The following is an 18,697-nucleotide window of genomic DNA, read 5'->3' as shown; positions in this document are numbered from 1 at the left end:
GCTCGGGTCGGGTCAATCGGGTCAGCTCGGGTCGGGTTGTCGGGTCGGGTTATTCGGGTCGGGTTGTCGGGTCGGGTCAATCGGGTCAGCTCGGGTCGGGTCAGTCGGGTCGGGTTATCGGGTCGGGTCAGTCGGGTCAGTTCACTTTGATCAACTAAGTTTAGGTTGAGCTTAAACTCGGCTGGAGTCGAAAACTGCTGTTTTACACTAGCTGCCTAATTAAAAATAGCAATTTTCAATTGATTTTATAGAAGCCCATAAATGTATTTTGAACACTTGCAGCTAGTGTTTTTATGGTAAATGCTTATTTTTGTACTTGTGTGTACTTTAATTTTTAAATGTGGAAGATTGATTTTACCAATCGACTGTAATATTAATATCTACGCCAATATGGAGTCTGGATTTAGAACAAAACTAGAAGTTGTTTAAGCAAGGCCAAAAGAAAGATTGGATATGGACAACCAAGCCCAAGCAGGGCCGCGGTAGCTCAGTGGTAGAGAATTCATCTCTGGTGCATGGTGTCCATGGTTCGATCCCAGCTTGTGTTAAGTAGGCTTTGTGGTGGAGAAACGCCGTGTAGTGGGTTTTCTCTGGGTTCTCCTGTTTCCTCCCACTTTCTTCATTCCACCATTTCATTCATTTCTCATGGTCATCATATCCCTTAGCCTCGAAGCAGAATCGAGGGACCTTAAACTCAGGGGTGTAGCCAAGGGGGAACCATCGTGTCCAGGCCCCCCAAATGGTTTCCTGCCCCCCCCCCCAAATGACCAGCTTTAAAAACATCATAGTAAAATTATCTCGCTTCCTTCATTTAAAAGTAACAAAGTTATTGACAATTAATAATTTACGGTAAAATAGTATGGAGAAATATTGTTTTTCCATACCGATCGAAAAATAGGATACATTTTTGTGACAGCAGATTACACAATTTACTGCGATTTATATTTGACAGTTTAAAGACAAACATTTTAACAAGGTATTATAAATACAGCCATAAAACAAAGGTACTAAACTGATTTGTAAGTACATTATATTTTTATATGCTGTAACAAGTATTTTAAAAGACAGAGAATGGAAAATTTGGTGAGAAACAATGTTTTTATTCAGTTTGGATTTCATTCGCTCTCTTTTATTTCTACTCAGTGTAATAAAATAATTGTTTTTTTTTTTTTTTTTTTTTTAGTCACGAATAATAAATAAATATTTTTGTCAGGAAACTATAAAGAAATTAAGTGAAATTTAAAGAAAATCAATCTCGTGTACATAGGTTCTGTATACAAGGTCTTAAATTTAAATAAAAAGGTAACCAAGAAAAGTTTTGTTGCTTTTTCACCCACCACCTTCGAACATCGATACGTCACCTAACCTGGAAGATCAAAAATAGTCCTCATCAACATCGACGACCTTCTGAAAACGTTCTGGAAGGCCATGGAATTCATCGCGGTAGAAGTTGGTGGGCCGTGAAACGAAGAAGGTATCAGGTGCATTTTGGACTTTTACTAGGGATTTGAATTGGCGGCCTCTAAGGTGATTGTCCAAAGAATGGAGCAGGTAATAATCGGACGGTGCAATACCCGGGGAATATAGTGGTTGCAATATTGTTTTCCATCCAAGGCGGAGAATGGTGTCCTGAGTCATCCTAGCCACGCGGGACTTAGCGTTGTCCCGTAAACGAGAACCCATTTGCAATTCAGGAGTGATGGCTCCAGAGTTTTGAGTTTTTGTTGAGCACAGCTCAACTGCTGACACTACACAGTTGCATTGATACTCTGACCAGCTGGTAGCAGTTCCCGATGCACGATGCACCAAACACACAGAAGGACCTTCTTCTGGTACAGTGCTGGTTTCGGCTGTTTTGAAATCGTTTCATGGGATTGCTAACCAATGCTAACCAATGATGACGGCGCCGTGGAGCTTCGTATAGGACCCACTTTTTATCACATGTCAACGCCCTGTCCAGAAATGGCTCCGAAACAGTAAATAAACCCATGCGACTGCCGCGTTGCCTTCTGGCTCGGAGTCAAAACATGTGAGACCCAACTTGTAGTGCTTCCCAACTTGATGGATGTGCTGCCGAATGGTTTCTCCACACACTGCATTGTAGTCCCAGTTCCTCTTTGTACGTACATGTGTTGGTCTTCTGGCATGTGGTGTTTTCGGGTGTTTGGTCATCGTCCTTAAACTGGTTAAACCATCGCTGTACTGTCCGCGTCGTCACGACACCCTCAACAAAGGCTTGGCATATTTTCTGTCCCGCTACAGCGGCGTTTGACCTCCATTTGAACTCGTTCAGCATACATGCTCTTATGACGCTCTGTGGATATCCCATGTTCCCTCTGTCTTTACGCAAGTTCACTGTGTATCTGAATTGCCACAACCAGGTAGTATGTTGGATATACCCACACCAACAACTGACGTTCGCCTTATCTCCACTCGCATTCAACTCACGGTGTGAGGTCCAATTGAACACAGACCTCCACGAAAAGGGACAGAACTTTCTGGTTATCTTTATAGTTATGCACAAAAGTATAGCGTTTGGTCCCGGGCAGTAGTTCTTGATTAAGCATAATAAAAACTATCTTGAATATAATTTATGGATAATAATAATAATAATAATAATAATAATAATAATAATAATAATAATAATAATAATAATAATAATAATAATATAAAATAGTGTTTTTAGTTTTCCAGAAGGAAACCAAAATTTTCCTTTCTTTTAGGCCTGAAAAACACTAGCAGCAACACATTTTTTGCTTTGTACATTGTAGCCGCCCCCCCCCCTCAAAAACGACGGGCCCTTCCTACACGAACCTGCTGGCTACACCCCTGCTTAAAGTGAATATTTCATTTTATTTCACCAAGCCCAAGGACATCGATACAAGAACAAGATAAAGATTGGATATGCAAGACGAATTGCATAGTAATCTTGCTCTTGGCCTTGTTTTGATGATCACCAAGTAGCGATGAGCGTATCGGGTTATTTCCTCAAGTTCGTTTTCCTCAAGCCCAGAAAATGTGGGACATTTCCTCAAGTGCCTTATCTTGATATTGATCATGAATTAGAAATCGAAAACAGAGATACAAATCTTGGCAAAAGCGAGAATGGGGGGATATGATTTCTATACGTGATAAAATAAATACAATATTGCCACTGGTTAGATAAAATTTTACTATTACATTTTAAGAATGAAGGTCTTTTATATCAAAGGACATCTGAATATTCCTCAACTATATAGACTACACAAGCTTTCAATTTAGAATTCAATCATAGCAGGGGGTGCGGTGGCTTAGTAGTAGAGTAGTAGAGCGTTCACCTCCGGTCCTTGGAGTCCCTGGTTCGATCCCAGCTCGCGCCGTGTGGACTTTGTGGTGGACAAACACCGTGCTCGTGGGTTTCCTCGGGGTTCTCCCGTTTCCTCCCACTTTCTTCATTCCACCATTCCACTAATCTCTCATCATCGCCGTTTCCTTTGGCCTAACCGGCATAACCGTGGGACGTAAAACTTAAAGATTTCATTTTGATTTTTCAATCATAGCAATTTCCACGTTTTCAGTATCCCATTTTTGAATTACGAAGGCAAAACCCTGCATCTGAACCATTCAAAATAAAAGGTTTCTTTAAACACTCAATATTGTTTAAAATAAATTGTCCTATACGCACGATTGCCTCAGTAAATCATATTAGTTTCTTGGATTGTGTATAATATAATTCGAAACGGCTGTATTGAAGAAAACTATAGTAAATTCTCCAGTATTGAAAACAAAACAATATGGTAATGCATAGTGGTCGAAGTGAGACAGTATACGGTGGTATGTCATACCGTCTCTGTTTTTTCAGTAATGAGGACATACCATCTCTGTTTTTTCAGTGATCAAGACAATATTTAAATAACAGATATGTTGAGTCAAAATCATAATAAAACATACCGCCTCTTTTTTTTTCACTTCGAACACTGGTAATATAGATCTCGATAAAACTAAGTCACACTATTATTTTTAGAAACATTTATCATTGTTTTGACCAAATAATGTACATGCATCACAAGATCTTTTGGTCTAGTTGACAGAACGAGATACAGGATAGATTTCCTGTAAATAAAACCCTAGGATTGCTAGCCATAAATTATTTATTATTATATGTTTAATAATAATGTTATGACCTCATAAATTTATCGTGTTATGCTTAGCATCTAAATATACCATATCAAAATTCTTACTATTCTATTTCTTAGTGCTTCCCATGTTTTAGATTAGTGCTATTTAACCGGGGGTACGCGTACCCCTGGGGATACACGAAGATGTTTCTGGGGGTACGTAATGCTGCCTCTGGGGGTCTGCTGGAAATGCCCGTTGACAGTTCACTGCAAATGAAATTGGATAACTTGTCAATTTGTGACTTTTGTATTTATGCTCGAAAAGAGTAAAATGAAATTAGTGACAGTGCTACTTGACAACTTCTTCCATTCCATCAACATGTGTGTGTGAACAGTGTTTCTCTGCATAAACATCAATAAAAACGAAACAGAAATTGCTTGAATCAAGAATCCGTTCTGATTCTCGCACTCTCGAAGATTCGACCAAGAATAGAGTAGTTGGCGTTCCGGAAACAAGCTCAGTTATTTCATTAACAGGTTAGTTCTAAAGTTACTTTTAGTTTTTGAATTTTTAACATTGTCTTCAGTGTACGAATTATCAGGGAGGATGAGGCGAAAGTCCTCTTCAGTAGAACTGGATGTCCCCCACATATTTTTAAATTTCTCATGTTAATTTTTTCGGATGTGCACTTATCCCCCTATAAATAGTGTTTTGATTGGCTCACAGATTGTCATTTTGTTGGGTCTCTCTTTGTCCCCCTTTTTAATCAACAAAACGTGCGTTAAGTTTAATAAGTTCATTTCGATTTAATTTCTTTTAAATAGCTTCAGGAGTACACAATTGAATGGCGAATTGTGTCTAGGGGTACCCGAGAAAAAAGGTTGAATAGCACTGTTTTGGATCACTATGTTCTCTTTAATGCCTTTTGCGTACTTTAGATGTATTCAAAAATGTAGAATAACATCAATTCTACGTCGAATGGCTTTTAAAAGAAAACTGTTAATCTCATTAGAATTTGTCGTGTTTTCAAATGATGAAAATAAATTTAAACAAATAAATAGGTATTATGGAACTTTTGGGGTACGACACAACTGTAAGTTGCCGACAGTTACAGCTTCAAATCACTGAAGACATAAGCGATTTTAATAATAGAAATAATGTTTCTTCTGAGTGCAAGGTTTTAAGCGCTCAAGGAAACTTATTTACTTTCAGTTTCAGATACAACCGGAATGTCTTTTCAGTTTGAAAGATTAACAAGTAAAAGAAAATTTGAGGAAAAGCCGGCCAGGAAGGTATCATCGTGTTAAGAATGAGAAAATTAGCCCGCTTAGTCAGGATACAAAGACTTGAAATTTGAATCCAAGTTCTCACGATTGAAAAGAACAGCGCAAACGGTTTACCTTACACTCTTTTAACTTGGTCTTATACATAACTACTAGTAAGCTTACCTGTCAATAGCAAGTTTGACCAATAAACTAAAGTTTGAATTAAAATAGATTATTTCCTTCACAAGTGATAATATATAATTTATTCCACAAATATTGGAGGAACATGGTTCTAACAGTGTCAATAGAAACTCGGCAATTGATTAATGTAACTTCTCATTGTCCGTGTGACTTGTTCCATATCACAATACCTTACAAAGCACTTAAAGAATAAATCCTTGTAGTGATTCTACCTTGAGATTTGTTTCTAAAGAACTGTTCAACGAATTCATTGTAAAACAAACATTTCACACTCTACAGATATACCTTACGTTCATTTTCAGTTGGATTAATATAAAACATGTAACATTATATGCAATTTTGTTCGATAAAGTATGATTTTATTTGACACCCTGCAACCCTAGTTATCAGCAACAGCTCAAATAGCCAGCAGCGAAATATCACCCCTCTTCTTTCTTGTATTAGTTAAGAATTTCAGCAGTTGTGCTTCTTCTTTTGGTAAATGATCATCAGATTAAGAAGAAAGATAAGCACTTGAGGAAATGACAGCTTTCTGGAAAGTTGGGGAAATAGACAGTTGAGGAAATAACCCTATTTCTTTCTAGCTTTCCGTATAGTATGAAATACCATAATCAAAATCACACTTGGTCTTCATTTGTACCGATGAGGTGAGCATTCTTGGCTCTTGTATAGCATGAAAGATCACCAAGACTACGAAATGCAGGACCAAGACTTGACTGCAAGACAAAGAATAAGACGCAGTATTGATGACCAAGACCTAGGGAGCGAATTGTTTGAATTTAATTTGTTGGGCTGAAAGTGATGAAATAAAATTAGTACTTTATAATTAAATATCAACCTGTATTTTTAAATTCATATTATGTATCTTCTTACGTGCAACTATGTATACTGTAAAATACGTTTTAATTACCGAGAAAGAAAAATCAAAGTGGTACGGGTCCAGGAATCATAAGAACCTATTTTGGAATGAAAGTTGAAGGGTTGGAAAAAATCACAGGTGTTCTCCTGTTTCCTCAACCCTTATCATTGTAGTTAAACGATTTCCTTTTGTCTCCGCCAAGAGACTCTTGCTACTGCCTTCCGAGAAGACGCCCTGCCGTCCCAGCAGGTGAGAACACTGACCTTGAAGAAAAATTTCGTCACATAGAACTAAAGAAAAAAATAAAATAAAAATAAATAAATAAATAAAATAAAAATAAAAATAAATTTCTCCCACGTCGGACATTGGTATCAGTTATAAAAAGAAATAACCAAACCTCAAAAGTGCCAAATATTCATTAAGATGCATATACAAATCCCCGCTTGATCTAGCTAGTGGTTAACGTGTAAGACTTCGGTACACGTGGTCCGGGTTCAATTCCCAATGGGAGTGCATTTTGGTGTTCACCCAGTGTTGTGACCATAGTGCTCTCAAACGGATCGGGTTGACCCGACCCGACCCGTGACCCGACCCGACCCGACTCGGATCGGGTCAGCTCGGGTCGGGTCGGGTCAGGTCCACTCGGGTCGGGTTGTCGGGTCGGGTCAGTCGGGTCAGCTCGGGTCGGGTTATCGGGTCGGGTCACTCGGGTCGGGTTGTCGGGTCGGGTCAGTCGGGTCAGGTCGGGTCGGGTTGTCGGGTCGGGTCAATCGGGTCAGCTCGGGTCGGGTTGTCGGGTCGGGTTATTCGGGTCGGGTTGTCGGGTCGGGTCAATCGGGTCAGCTCGGGTCGGGTTATCGGGTCGGGTCAATCGGGTCGGGTTATCGGGTCGGGTCAGTCGGGTCAGCTCGGGTCGGGTCAATCAGGTCCGATCACGGTTCGGGTCAGTCGGGTCGGGTCGGGTCATCGGGTCGGGTCAGTCAATTCGGGTCACGGGTCGGGTCGGGTCAGTCTTCAACCCGACCCGACCCGACCCGTTGAGAGCACTATTAGCCAGACAAGGACTTAGTTATGGCTAGCCCCAACCAGTGAAATCCCAGGTTCACATACCTAGTGCGTATCAGTTGTAAACGCGCCCTCCAACATTCTCATTCCATTTTAGTGACTGTCTACATACTTATGCTGAAGACTAACGTCGACCTCTAAGGATTTTTGGAGCAGCAACCATATTACTTCGTGGGATCATCCCGATGTCACTCCCACAGTGCTAATCCCCCATGTGCATTAATGGTGTGAGAAAAGTATCTATAGTGGAATCCTAATCATATTCTTCCATACAGATATATAAAAGTGATAAAGGGCTAGGACTATAGTGTAGTGAAAAAGCGAAGTATGATTTTATTAGTGAAAATAATTATCTACAGTATATTCAGTGTTGAGTGTTGTGATTGTTTTTCTAATACGTTATTTTTAAATAGTATTTTAATAAATAAGCACAGTGTCGTTTAATCCAGTGTGTTTTTGTTGTATGTATGAATAATGTATGTATGAATAATGTTTGTGTGCGTTGTGGTCTGAGTGACCGTCTGATCGTCCGTGAGTTTTCAAGACGACACATCCGAACCTGTCGGTGCCTAATGCTCATCTCGTTATTGAGACCGGCGGGCAATTTGGGAACTATTCTGTAATCCCTTTTCGGAGATGTCCTTCAACTCCTTACCCTGGTAAGTCCAGGTTTCCGGAAAATACTCATTGGCTGGACAACGGAGGACAGACCCCAGAAAGCGGTTATACATCTATGGCCATGTTAACCTGTCACGTATGAGAGATGAAGTCCCTGTCCAAGGAAAGGAAAAGAAGAAGGGATCGGGGAAGGAAGGAAGCGACTTTGACCTATATTAGGTACCATCCCGACATGTGCCTGATGTGAATGAGGAAACCCCAGGAAAATCTCACTCAGGATGGCGGGCCTGAAAAAGCTTTTACACTTTTCCGACTGTGTCCTCAATGGGAATCGAACCCGGAACCGCTCGTACCTAAGCCGAAACCGTTAGCAACTACGCTACGCGGGGCCACTAGGTTGAGGAAACGAATGATTAATAAAGTGAATTACCATGTAAAATTTGTTAAATGAAAATATGAAAGAAAACGGGAGAACCACGAGAAAGGCCATGGGCATGATATTGTTCACCACAGACTCGCGTAATGTGCCCGAGAATTGAATCGTGGAGCTCTTTAGTGGCATGTGAACTCTATTCCACTAAACTACAAAGCGCCCTTTCGTTGTTTCATCCAATTATATATATATATATATATATATATATATATATATATATATATATATATATATATATATATATATATATATATATATTAATGATATGTGTTTATAATGTTTTTTTTAACTGTAATTTAAAACTTTCGTGGCTGCTTTTATGAGAAGAGACAATTAGTTTCTATGTATGCGTTTTCCATTACTAGGGTTGCTGTATGTCCGTATTTTGTATTGTACAGACTGTTTGTATTTTTGGGTCCGTGTCCGTATCGTACAAAGCATGAAATAGGAAAATGTCCGTATTTGACAGCTATTGGAATTCCCTTAAAATTTCTGTGTCGGGAATCGCTAAAATTTGGGGTGAAAAGAATTGTGTTTTCATCATGTAACTTATATTTTAGTTACTGTTAATAAAGTAGGTTACTTTTTTTTTTTTTAAGTGTCTCATTTTTCCATTCCAGGATTATGTTTGTTAGACTTAATATACGTAATTTAATGGTATGATTTATTATATTTGTGTAATGAAAAAAATAGTCTATAGTTTCCAACAGTGTTTTAAGTATTACAGTAAATAATTGTGTGATAACCTAAAAAGTTGATTTTTAAGTAAGAAATTTCAAAATATTTGTTCTGAGTTTGGCACCGTATCTTTGATGGGTCGTTATTTTAAGGTATGTCCGTATTTTGGATCAAAAAAAATATGGCAACCTATCCATTACCAACATAGAGGAAACTCGTGTCAAATATTTGTAGCAAATAAAGGACTAAGATCTGGCTTAAATCCATTGCTTATGAGGCTGTAGATTAACTTTTTTTCTTTTTAAATGAGATTTATTTTTTCTGATCTCAAAACACAGAAGGCATTCTAAGATCTCGTGGATATTAAAATTATTAGCCTATTTGTTATAATTGATGGGTCTGTGTAAGTTCTCAGTATATACGATTCAACCGTAGATAAATAGGCCTATTAATAACCAAACGTTACCGTACCAGCGTGTGAAAACACGACAGATAACACTTATTCAATATTAATTTAAATATAATGATTTTGAGTTACGTTACCAACAGATAGAATGTGATAATATACCCATGGCAAAGCCGAAAGCAACACAGTTACATAGCTTGTTTTGTCATGGTGATTAGGTGTTAAAAAAAAAAAAGTAACATGTATCTTTATGGAGAACTATTTCTTCAGAGATTATTCACAAAAAGTGAAATATATTTTGAAAGTTCAGGAACATAGCTATATTTGTCTGTAAACTTTTGTTGGAAGCTTTCCCTGGAGTTTCCGGTTGTTACTAAGATGAATTATTCTATCTAACGGTGCTTTTATTTGACTTTTTTTTCTCATTCGTCTTTATTGTTATTATGTCAACAATAATGAGTTCCCTGTTTGAACAACAGTTCGTAGCACACTTGATTTAATCACAGAAATGAACTGAACATTATGAGATTTTGCAAATTTAATTTCGTGATTTCGTTCCTTACTTTTTTTTTTTTTTTTTTTTTTTTTTTTTTTGCGAAACATTATTTTTGCGAGACCTTGGATATAATTCGAGCGAGTGAGAGAATGAACTCTGTCAAAGAACAAGTCATTTTCAAATTGTAGACAAAAGTAAAAGTTTGCATTGTAGTATAGTAATAGTGTCGTACAGGTACGCACCCAAAATATTTTGTTGGGAGCTGTCCAAGTTTTAGTGGAGGGGGGGTCTAATATTAAAGTCACTACGCCTATGTAACATTGAACGGGTATTAATATGCACCCGAAAAGGTTATAGGTAATTATAAAATATTTCCACATATATTTTTATGGAAAAAATTATACAACTGGCATGTTTTTGCAAGAGAAAGAGTACGCTACAACAATCATTTTCCTATTAAATAAGCATAGTTTTATTGAGAAAGTGTACAAATATATGTTGAGTTAGAAAGTTTTTTTTTGGGGGGGAGGGTCCGGACCCGATGAACCCCGTGGGTGTGCTCCTGGTGTCGTATGTTTCGAGTGTAAATGATTTTAATTGATTTTCGACATTGCCTTTTTTGATCCGAGATTATGACTACCGTACCTTAGAAGAAGCTAATAAAAATTAAAAATTATGTAATTGATAGATTAATAAAATGAAAACAAAAGAGTAGTCTATCTCTGGAAAACTTTTCCATTTTTCTTTATCAAATAATATGATTTAATCAGCCTGATGATATTTGATTGGGAAGTCACTTTTGGAATTAACATGTTCAACGGAAAGATCGAAATACTCGTAGATTGGATTAAAAGGCCTAAATTAAAAATATTGTTGAACCATAGCTTCTGTAACTTAGCTGTGCAGATGCAGGATTAGTTGATTGGTTGGATTGGAGTTTAGCATTCCGTTCACTCAAAAGCTATATGAGACGAAGACTTACAGTTCAACGTGGAATCCGAAATACGTGAGCTCCCACCGGGAATCGAAGCCGAGTCGCACGCCGAAGGCGCGTAAGCTAACCATACAACTACGAGGAGATGGAATGGATCAGTGGATCGTGGGTCAACAGAACGTGACCCACTGCGGCCCATCGCCCACCGTGACCCACTCTGGCCCACCCACTCACCTACCTACTCTCCTTAGTGCATTGTAGACAGCAGCATCTTTTGAAAACTAGTGAATTTTTCTACGTTTTACTTTCAAGGCTTCCATTTTTGTTCTTTTTCATTTGTTTTTATTTACTTATCTGAGATGAGTAGGGCCTATATCTAAGTAAAAAAAAAAAAAAAAAAAAAAAAAAAGGACTTCAGGCTTTTGCATATTGATATTTATAATAGTAATAATAACAATATGTAATAATAGCTACTTTCCTTTCGAGACACAGCTAAACTTTTACAGTTTTTCCCCCTTATATTAGTCTACTTTACCTTGAGTTGAGACTTTGAAATCTCATCGTATTTTCCACTGAAAAATATCTAGTCCTATATTTCAATAAGGAAATACTGTAATTATATATGGCAATTAAATTTAAATTCGTCGTAATATGGTCCATGACTTTACAATTCTATATCGTAAAGGTAAGATCCACCGGCATTGTAACAGAGCGTTGCTTGAGCGATTGACTAGAAATTCAAACTCCGATTGGTGATAATTTCACAGCCTTGTTTTATTACAAGTGTAAACCCTTTAGTCAGTGGAGAGGAGGGCGTGAATCATGGGTCAGAGTTGATGACGATGAGTTTTGGTGAATGGTGGGTCAGAGAGTGAGTCGTGATGGGAAGGAGTGGGTCGCGGTTTGTCGTGGGTCCAGTGGGTCGTGGATGACTGTAAGGTGGGTCAGTGGGTCATGGGTCGAGTTTTCATTGACCCACGCCATCTCTGGAGAGAGTTCCTCAGATGAATGAATACTCAAGTAGTAAATCGAAAATAAAGAAATGCGCTAGTCATATTTAATAATTGCAGTAGCCACCCTCAGTGGTAGAGTGGTGCTACTAATTTTCGAGTAATTTACACAAGTAAGCGAATAATCATTTAAACAGCAAATATTTAAGTATTGAGAGGAAAATTATTGGTATAATTTTAACAGTAGTAGCTTAAAGTTTGCCTTTGATGCTTGTACTGTTGATTTCGTATCTCGGGATCTCCTTGTCTCAATTATTTACAGGGGCTGCTGTGGCTCAATGGTAGAGTGTTCGTTTCTAGTTCAATACCAGCTCGCGCCAAGTGGCTTTATGGTGGACAAACGCCGTGTGCATGGGTTTTTTCGGGGTTGTCCCGTTTCCTTCCACTTTCTTCATTCCTTCATTTCATTTATTTTATCGTCATCGTCTCCTTCAGCTTACATTGCATAATCGTGAAATGTAAAACTGAAAAAAATCCTTTCATTTGCAGTTGCATACATAATGTATGTCAGAAAATAATCAGATCAGTAGGTTCAGGAATTCGGTGAAAGGGCTTCGAAAAAGAAGAATTAACAATCAGGAAATAAATGAAGAGGTGTCGTTAAGTGCTTATAGAAAATTCAAAATGTGAAAATACGTACGTCAGTGGTTTAGTCTTGAATACAATTTATTGTGTTTGAAAGGAAGCATATGAGTATTTGATGCCATGACGTCAGGTTCTGGAAATAAACACGTGGTAGTACACAGTTTGTGTAGTACGTGCTTCACGGTGTTGTTTTCTGCGTCGTTCATTACTTTTCATGTATTAGATGTCACGTTGTTTCGATTTTTTTTCACTAACCTGCTACCACCCTTTTGGTGGGACGAAGTAGGATGTTTTGCAAACGAAGCAGTGATTGAAACGTGGCTGCCACCTGCATGTTTGCACACATACATATGCGTCGTAGTTGTTATTCATATATGTCAACTATGGATCATTCGTTGCTTGAAAAAAAAATCATGGTCGTATTTGAAGTGGTGAACAAGCGATAAAGGTGGACATAGTGATTGTTCAGCTTAAAATAGAGCAGAAACGGTTATTTTATGGCTCGCTATGTTTTGACCTAAGACTATAATATGTCGTGGGAAACGAGTTAATATCAGAAGAAGAGACTAAATTTGTTCCACAGCTTGGTTGGGAAGAAAACCCTTTGAGCAATAAAAGAGATCATTTATCATTCTTCTTTGTTTATGGTTCATTATTTGAGTATATAACTAAGTAAACAGCGATATAAAACTTAACATCCTGTTAGATAGTTGGATTCCTTTTCTGTTTGAGATTACAATTCACGCATGTGAAAAATCAATTTGCTGTTTTAAATTTATGTAAGTTACACCGAGTACGTAAAATTATTTTTCTAAATTGTGTTTTAATTGTTTTATTATTATTATTTTCAAATTGCCAAAGGACTAGACAGATATACACATAAACTTATTTTACAATGTGCACAAATTAAAAAGAAAAAACTAGAACTGTACTTTGTTCTCATAATTTTGAAAATTCTGAAATATTTAAATATAGTATTATTCACTAAGGCAGCAATCGTTGGACCCTGAAGTAGTGTAAGTTCTATTTTAGGAAAGTGAAAACCTCTGTTTCTGTATTCAGTAACTTATTTTAGTATGTTTCATTATAAGATTTATTATTATTATTATTATTATTATTATTATTATTATTATTATTATTATTATTATTATTATTATTATTATTATTATTATTATTATTATTATTTACACCCCCTAAGTCTTCTGCCCGTTGTACATCTTAGGTTAAACTCTTGCTTAATTAAAAACTAATTTAAACGCAACATTTAACAAATTTATTTATGTAAGTCTTCCCACCAATCACTCCAAACTTTATACAATATTTATGCAATTATTAAAGAATTTCGCTATACAGACAAGCTATAGCACATACAGCGACAGCTCTATTAGGTTGACTCATCATTAGGATTAGCTTGACACGCAAATTGAGATGTTTACCTTCATGATTAGGATTATTAATTAATATGCTTTATATAGAATATTATGTATACTGAGTGTGGTAACACAGTTTATCCTTTCTAAAATAAAGAAAACTGAATTTTATAAAAGTAATAAATATGTCCGTAATTATGAGGATCGTAAATTGAGGATGCTGTCAGGGCAGATATATATATATATATATATACAGATGGTGATCAGAAAAATGGAAACACCTGTAGTTGGCAACACGTCAGATGTATGTGTTGGTAGTGGTGTCGTGGCGCCCGCAGCGCCGGACCGCTGGTGGTGGTGTGTTAGGTCGGTCTCCATACTACGTCAGGCGCAGTGGAACAGCAGTGTCCAGTGGCTGCAGCAGACGGAGGTAATGTAAAATGGGAGACCTCTCAGATTTTCAAAGAGGGCAAATTGTTGCTGCGCGGTTATGTGGAGTGAGTGTGACGGCAGTGGCTACTGTGTTAGGTGTGTCGCGTGGGAAAGTGTCGAAGGTGATGACGGCCTACACAACACACGGGAAAACCACATCGGGGAAGCGGAACAGTGGGCGGAAGAAAATCATGAGTGACAGGTCACGCCGGGTATTAAAGCGCATTGCCACGCAGAACCGTCGTGCCACTGCGGATCAAGTGACGGAGGAACTCAATCAGCACCTCCCTCACCCTGTTTCGACAATCACAGTCCGCCGAGAATTACATGACTTGAACTTACGGGGTCGTGTTGCATGGGCAAAACCGCTCATCAGGGACCATAACGCTTTCGCACGCCGCAAATGGTGCCGCGACCATGCAACTTGGACCGTTGAGGACTGAAAACGTGTGATATGGTCGGATGAGTCATCCTTCACCCTATTCCCAACCACGGGCCGTCTTTATGTGTGGAGAACGCCCAAAGAAGCTTATAATCTGCAGTGTCTCCGCCCAACTGTGAAACATGGCGGCAGCTCGGTGATGCTGTGGGCCGCCATATCATGGTTTTCATTGGGTCCTGTGGTCACACTTAGCGGACGAATCACTGCCAACGATTATGTCGCAATTTAGGAGACCACTTGCATCCTATGGTCCGGATGTTGTTCCCGGACAATGACGCCAACTTTCAGGATGATAATGCACCCATTCACACAGCTGGCCTTGTTGCAGCGTGGTTTGAGGAACATCGGGATGAAGTTCAACACCTCCCCTGGCCCGCCCAATCCCCAGATCTCAACATGATTGAACATCTGTGGTCCGTCTTGGAAACACGACTCCGGCGACGATTTCCATCTCCATCCTCTCTCACAGAACTGGCCGATGCCCTGCACGAGGAATGGTGTAAAATTCCACTTGCTACTATTCACAACCTCTATGCCTCCATCCCACGTCGCATCAAGGCTGTTCTGAAGGCGAAAGGTGGCCCGACACCATATTAATCTGGTAAGTTGCAATTTCGTTCAGGTGTTTCCATTTTTCTGATCACCATCTGTATATATATATTCAGACGAAAATGGAATATTTTAAAAATGGAATATGGTATTTTTTCTTTAAAAACATCTAATTCGGACTGTGGTAAAAATAAGTAAATAAATGAATAGATATAAATAAAATGAAAGATTTTGTTTCATTTTTTCCTAGAATGCCACCCATGGCCTTAAATGAAAGTCAATTTAATCTCAAAAAAATAATTTTAAAAATAAACAGAACAACTTCATACATAACTCGTTCATCCCATTTATGTTTTATTTTAATTTTTATATAATGAAAGCAGATTCTGTCAAAATATTAAATATTATGGATCCCTGTTGCAAATATTCTTAGTCCGTTAACCCTAGGAAGACAAAGGGAGTTCAAATTTGCACCTAGTTTCATTTTTTCTTTGCTCTGAATAAATACATTTTTCAGTATGTTTGATTTTTTTTTTTTTTTTTTGCATTTTTTTCTCGTAATCTTAAACTTAAGTTCTGAAATTATTTTTTGTAGTGCGGGCACTCCCCCTCCCTTTCCCAGCCCTTAGTCGTCCGTACTACTTTTTTTGTTGTTGTTTGTTTGTTTTCGGGAGTCTGAAATACACTTTAGACGAGCAACGTTTTTGTTACAACTGGATATTCTGAGAGGAAAAAAGAAAAAAAACTGAAGATAGAATGTTAGTATTGTGCAATATTTTTGCGAGCGGTTTTACTGGCTTTGTACTATTTGGTGCAACAGTGAGTAAGAAGGTTGTACAAGAAAAAGAAACTGAAAAATCTGTGTTCGAAAGCGATCAAGAAAGTGCAAGTGACATGGCAGAGAACGATGAAACTATATATTCTCTGAAAGTGATAGTGAGTGTGATGATTCGTCAAGTGATAGTGGCTGTTCTTCTGTTGGGGTATATAATACCAAGTTTGTATTTGTAAAAGTGGACGTAAGTATGTATCTGTGTCACCCTCGCAGCGTCAGAGAAGTTTCTGTAACATTGTTCGCAGAAATCAAGAACCTACAAGAGAGGTACGGCCGAGTGTATTACTGATGCTTTCAAGTTGTATTTTACACCAGAAATTGTGAAACTAATTGTCAAATATACAAATATGACAGCAGCTAACAGAAATTTGGATCTTACAAACAAGAAGGAAATATGGGAATTTATAGGCCTCCTTTTGCTAGTGGGTGCAAAACTTTAATACTAGACTTATGGTCAAATAAACTTGGAAGAGATGTGTGCAAAGGAACAATGAGTCGTGATAGATTCAGAGACGGTTATGAGATTTGCGATTTGATGACAGAAGTACAAGAGGTGAAAGGAAAAGATGAGATAAATTTTCTTCATTGCGAGAGATTTTCGACAATTTGGATTCATTGTTTACGAAGTACTATGTGCCAAGCGCACATACAACGATGGATGAAATACTTAGTTTGTATCATGGTAGATGTCCATTTAAGGTATTTATGAAAAATAAGTCAGGAAAGTATGTCATTCTCATTCGTATACTAGCAGATACCGAAAATCGCTACATTTTGAAAATGGAGGTGTATGCAAGAAAGGATGGTAAATTACAGGAGAAAAGGAGCCCTAAGGAAATCGTTAAAAGACTCACTGATCTTATAAAAGGAAAGAGGAAGCAATGTTACTATGGATCATTTCTATAATTCAGTAGAATTTGCAGAAGAGCTGTTTTCTGTTAGTAAATTAACATAGGCACCTTAGAAGTAAATAGGAAATATATTTCAGATACACTGAAGAGTACGAAAGAGCGTGATCTTTATTCTTCTATATTTGCATATACTGATCCCACATCTCAAAGTTACTCTGGTTTCATACATTGCACGGAAAAGCACAGTGCAAAACGTTGTAATGCTCTCAACTCACCAGTTTGATTATAAAAAGGATGATTCCGACACACAAAAACATGATATAATAATGTACTGGAAGTCCATGAAGGGAAAAGTAGACGACATAGACTAAATAATAAGACAATATTCTGGGAAAAGAGCCACAAGAAGATGGCCAATATCATTCTTTTGTACTATCCTTCATATTGCTGATTTGAACAGTTACACATTGTTTCTCGTAAACAATCTAGCATGGGAAAAAGTAAGAAACAAAGGCATGTACTATATATACCTATATATCCTCGAGCTTGGAGAGTCTCTTGTGCAACCTTACGTGGACGAGAGATCTCGCATGATGAGTGGTTTACTGAAGTCAACAATTTCTGTAATACAATACATTTTTGGAAAAACTCTGGAAACTGAAACATCCAACCAAAGTGTAGTCTGAACCTGGATCGAGAAAATTATGCTTTCAATGTGTTCTGTCCACAGTAACAAAGCGGATGAAGGACGCTCTAAAGAAAGTACGAACACAGTGTTCAACATGTGATAATTTTGTATGCGAACGCCATTAAAAATCAAACATAATTTGCGATGCATGTGCAAGTATGTGAGAAGACAACTGGTCAGTACATTTTTAGCAACTTAGGAATGGTTAGAGAACTACAGTATTACTTCAGTAGAGTCTTTGTAAATTTATTTTACATTGAATGGATGATCAAGCTAAATAATCTGTTCTCAGACATTAATCAAATTTAACACTGGCAGATTTAGTATAATAATTCGTCCACAAATGGTAATGTATTTCAAGATACTTCATATCATCTAAACAAATGCGGCAATAACCTGTACTGAGACATATGTGTAATATTTCCTATTAAAATAAAATTTCCCAAGATTTAATATAATTTTAACACTCATGAATATTAGCAGAAATCATTAAACAACTTAGAAAGTGGTTAAAAATTGATTTCATAAACCGAAAGAACCTAGATCAGTACTAAAGCTGTCTTACCGTGTCTCTCGAAGTTAGAAAAATAACGAAAAGAATACACTTAAACAATAATAACAATAGTAATATTCTGTATATGTATACTATTTTGAGATTAACTTTTTTCAACCGATCTCCTCCAACTACAACCTCACACAAGAATGTAGATTTAAAAATACCTATCCAATATAGTGCCCCAAATGTCGTAATTTGTATATTTTAATATAGGTGGTTTTTGACCACGAATGTTTTCAAAGCAAAATTCAGCATTTCTAATTTTGGAACAAAATGAAATAAAATGAAACCTTAAAACCTTAAATTAGTTTTACGTCCCATAGTTA

The 18,697-nt window shown here is 37.6% G+C and overlaps 1 protein-coding gene across 2 annotated transcripts in view; it reads left to right on the top strand.

Moving 5' to 3' along the window:
- LOC145673308 (uncharacterized) overlaps positions 1–18,697 on the top strand; it is a 529,331-nt gene that overhangs the window by 262,576 nt on the left and 248,058 nt on the right. The window lies entirely within an intron of this gene.

This window comes from Thermobia domestica, chromosome 2 (genome assembly GCF_964235325.1).
Source record: "Thermobia domestica chromosome 2, izTheDome1.hap1.1, whole genome shotgun sequence".
Classification (NCBI taxonomy): domain Eukaryota; kingdom Metazoa; phylum Arthropoda; class Insecta; order Zygentoma; family Lepismatidae; genus Thermobia; species Thermobia domestica.
This window is presented reverse-complemented; position numbering and strand designations above follow the sequence as displayed.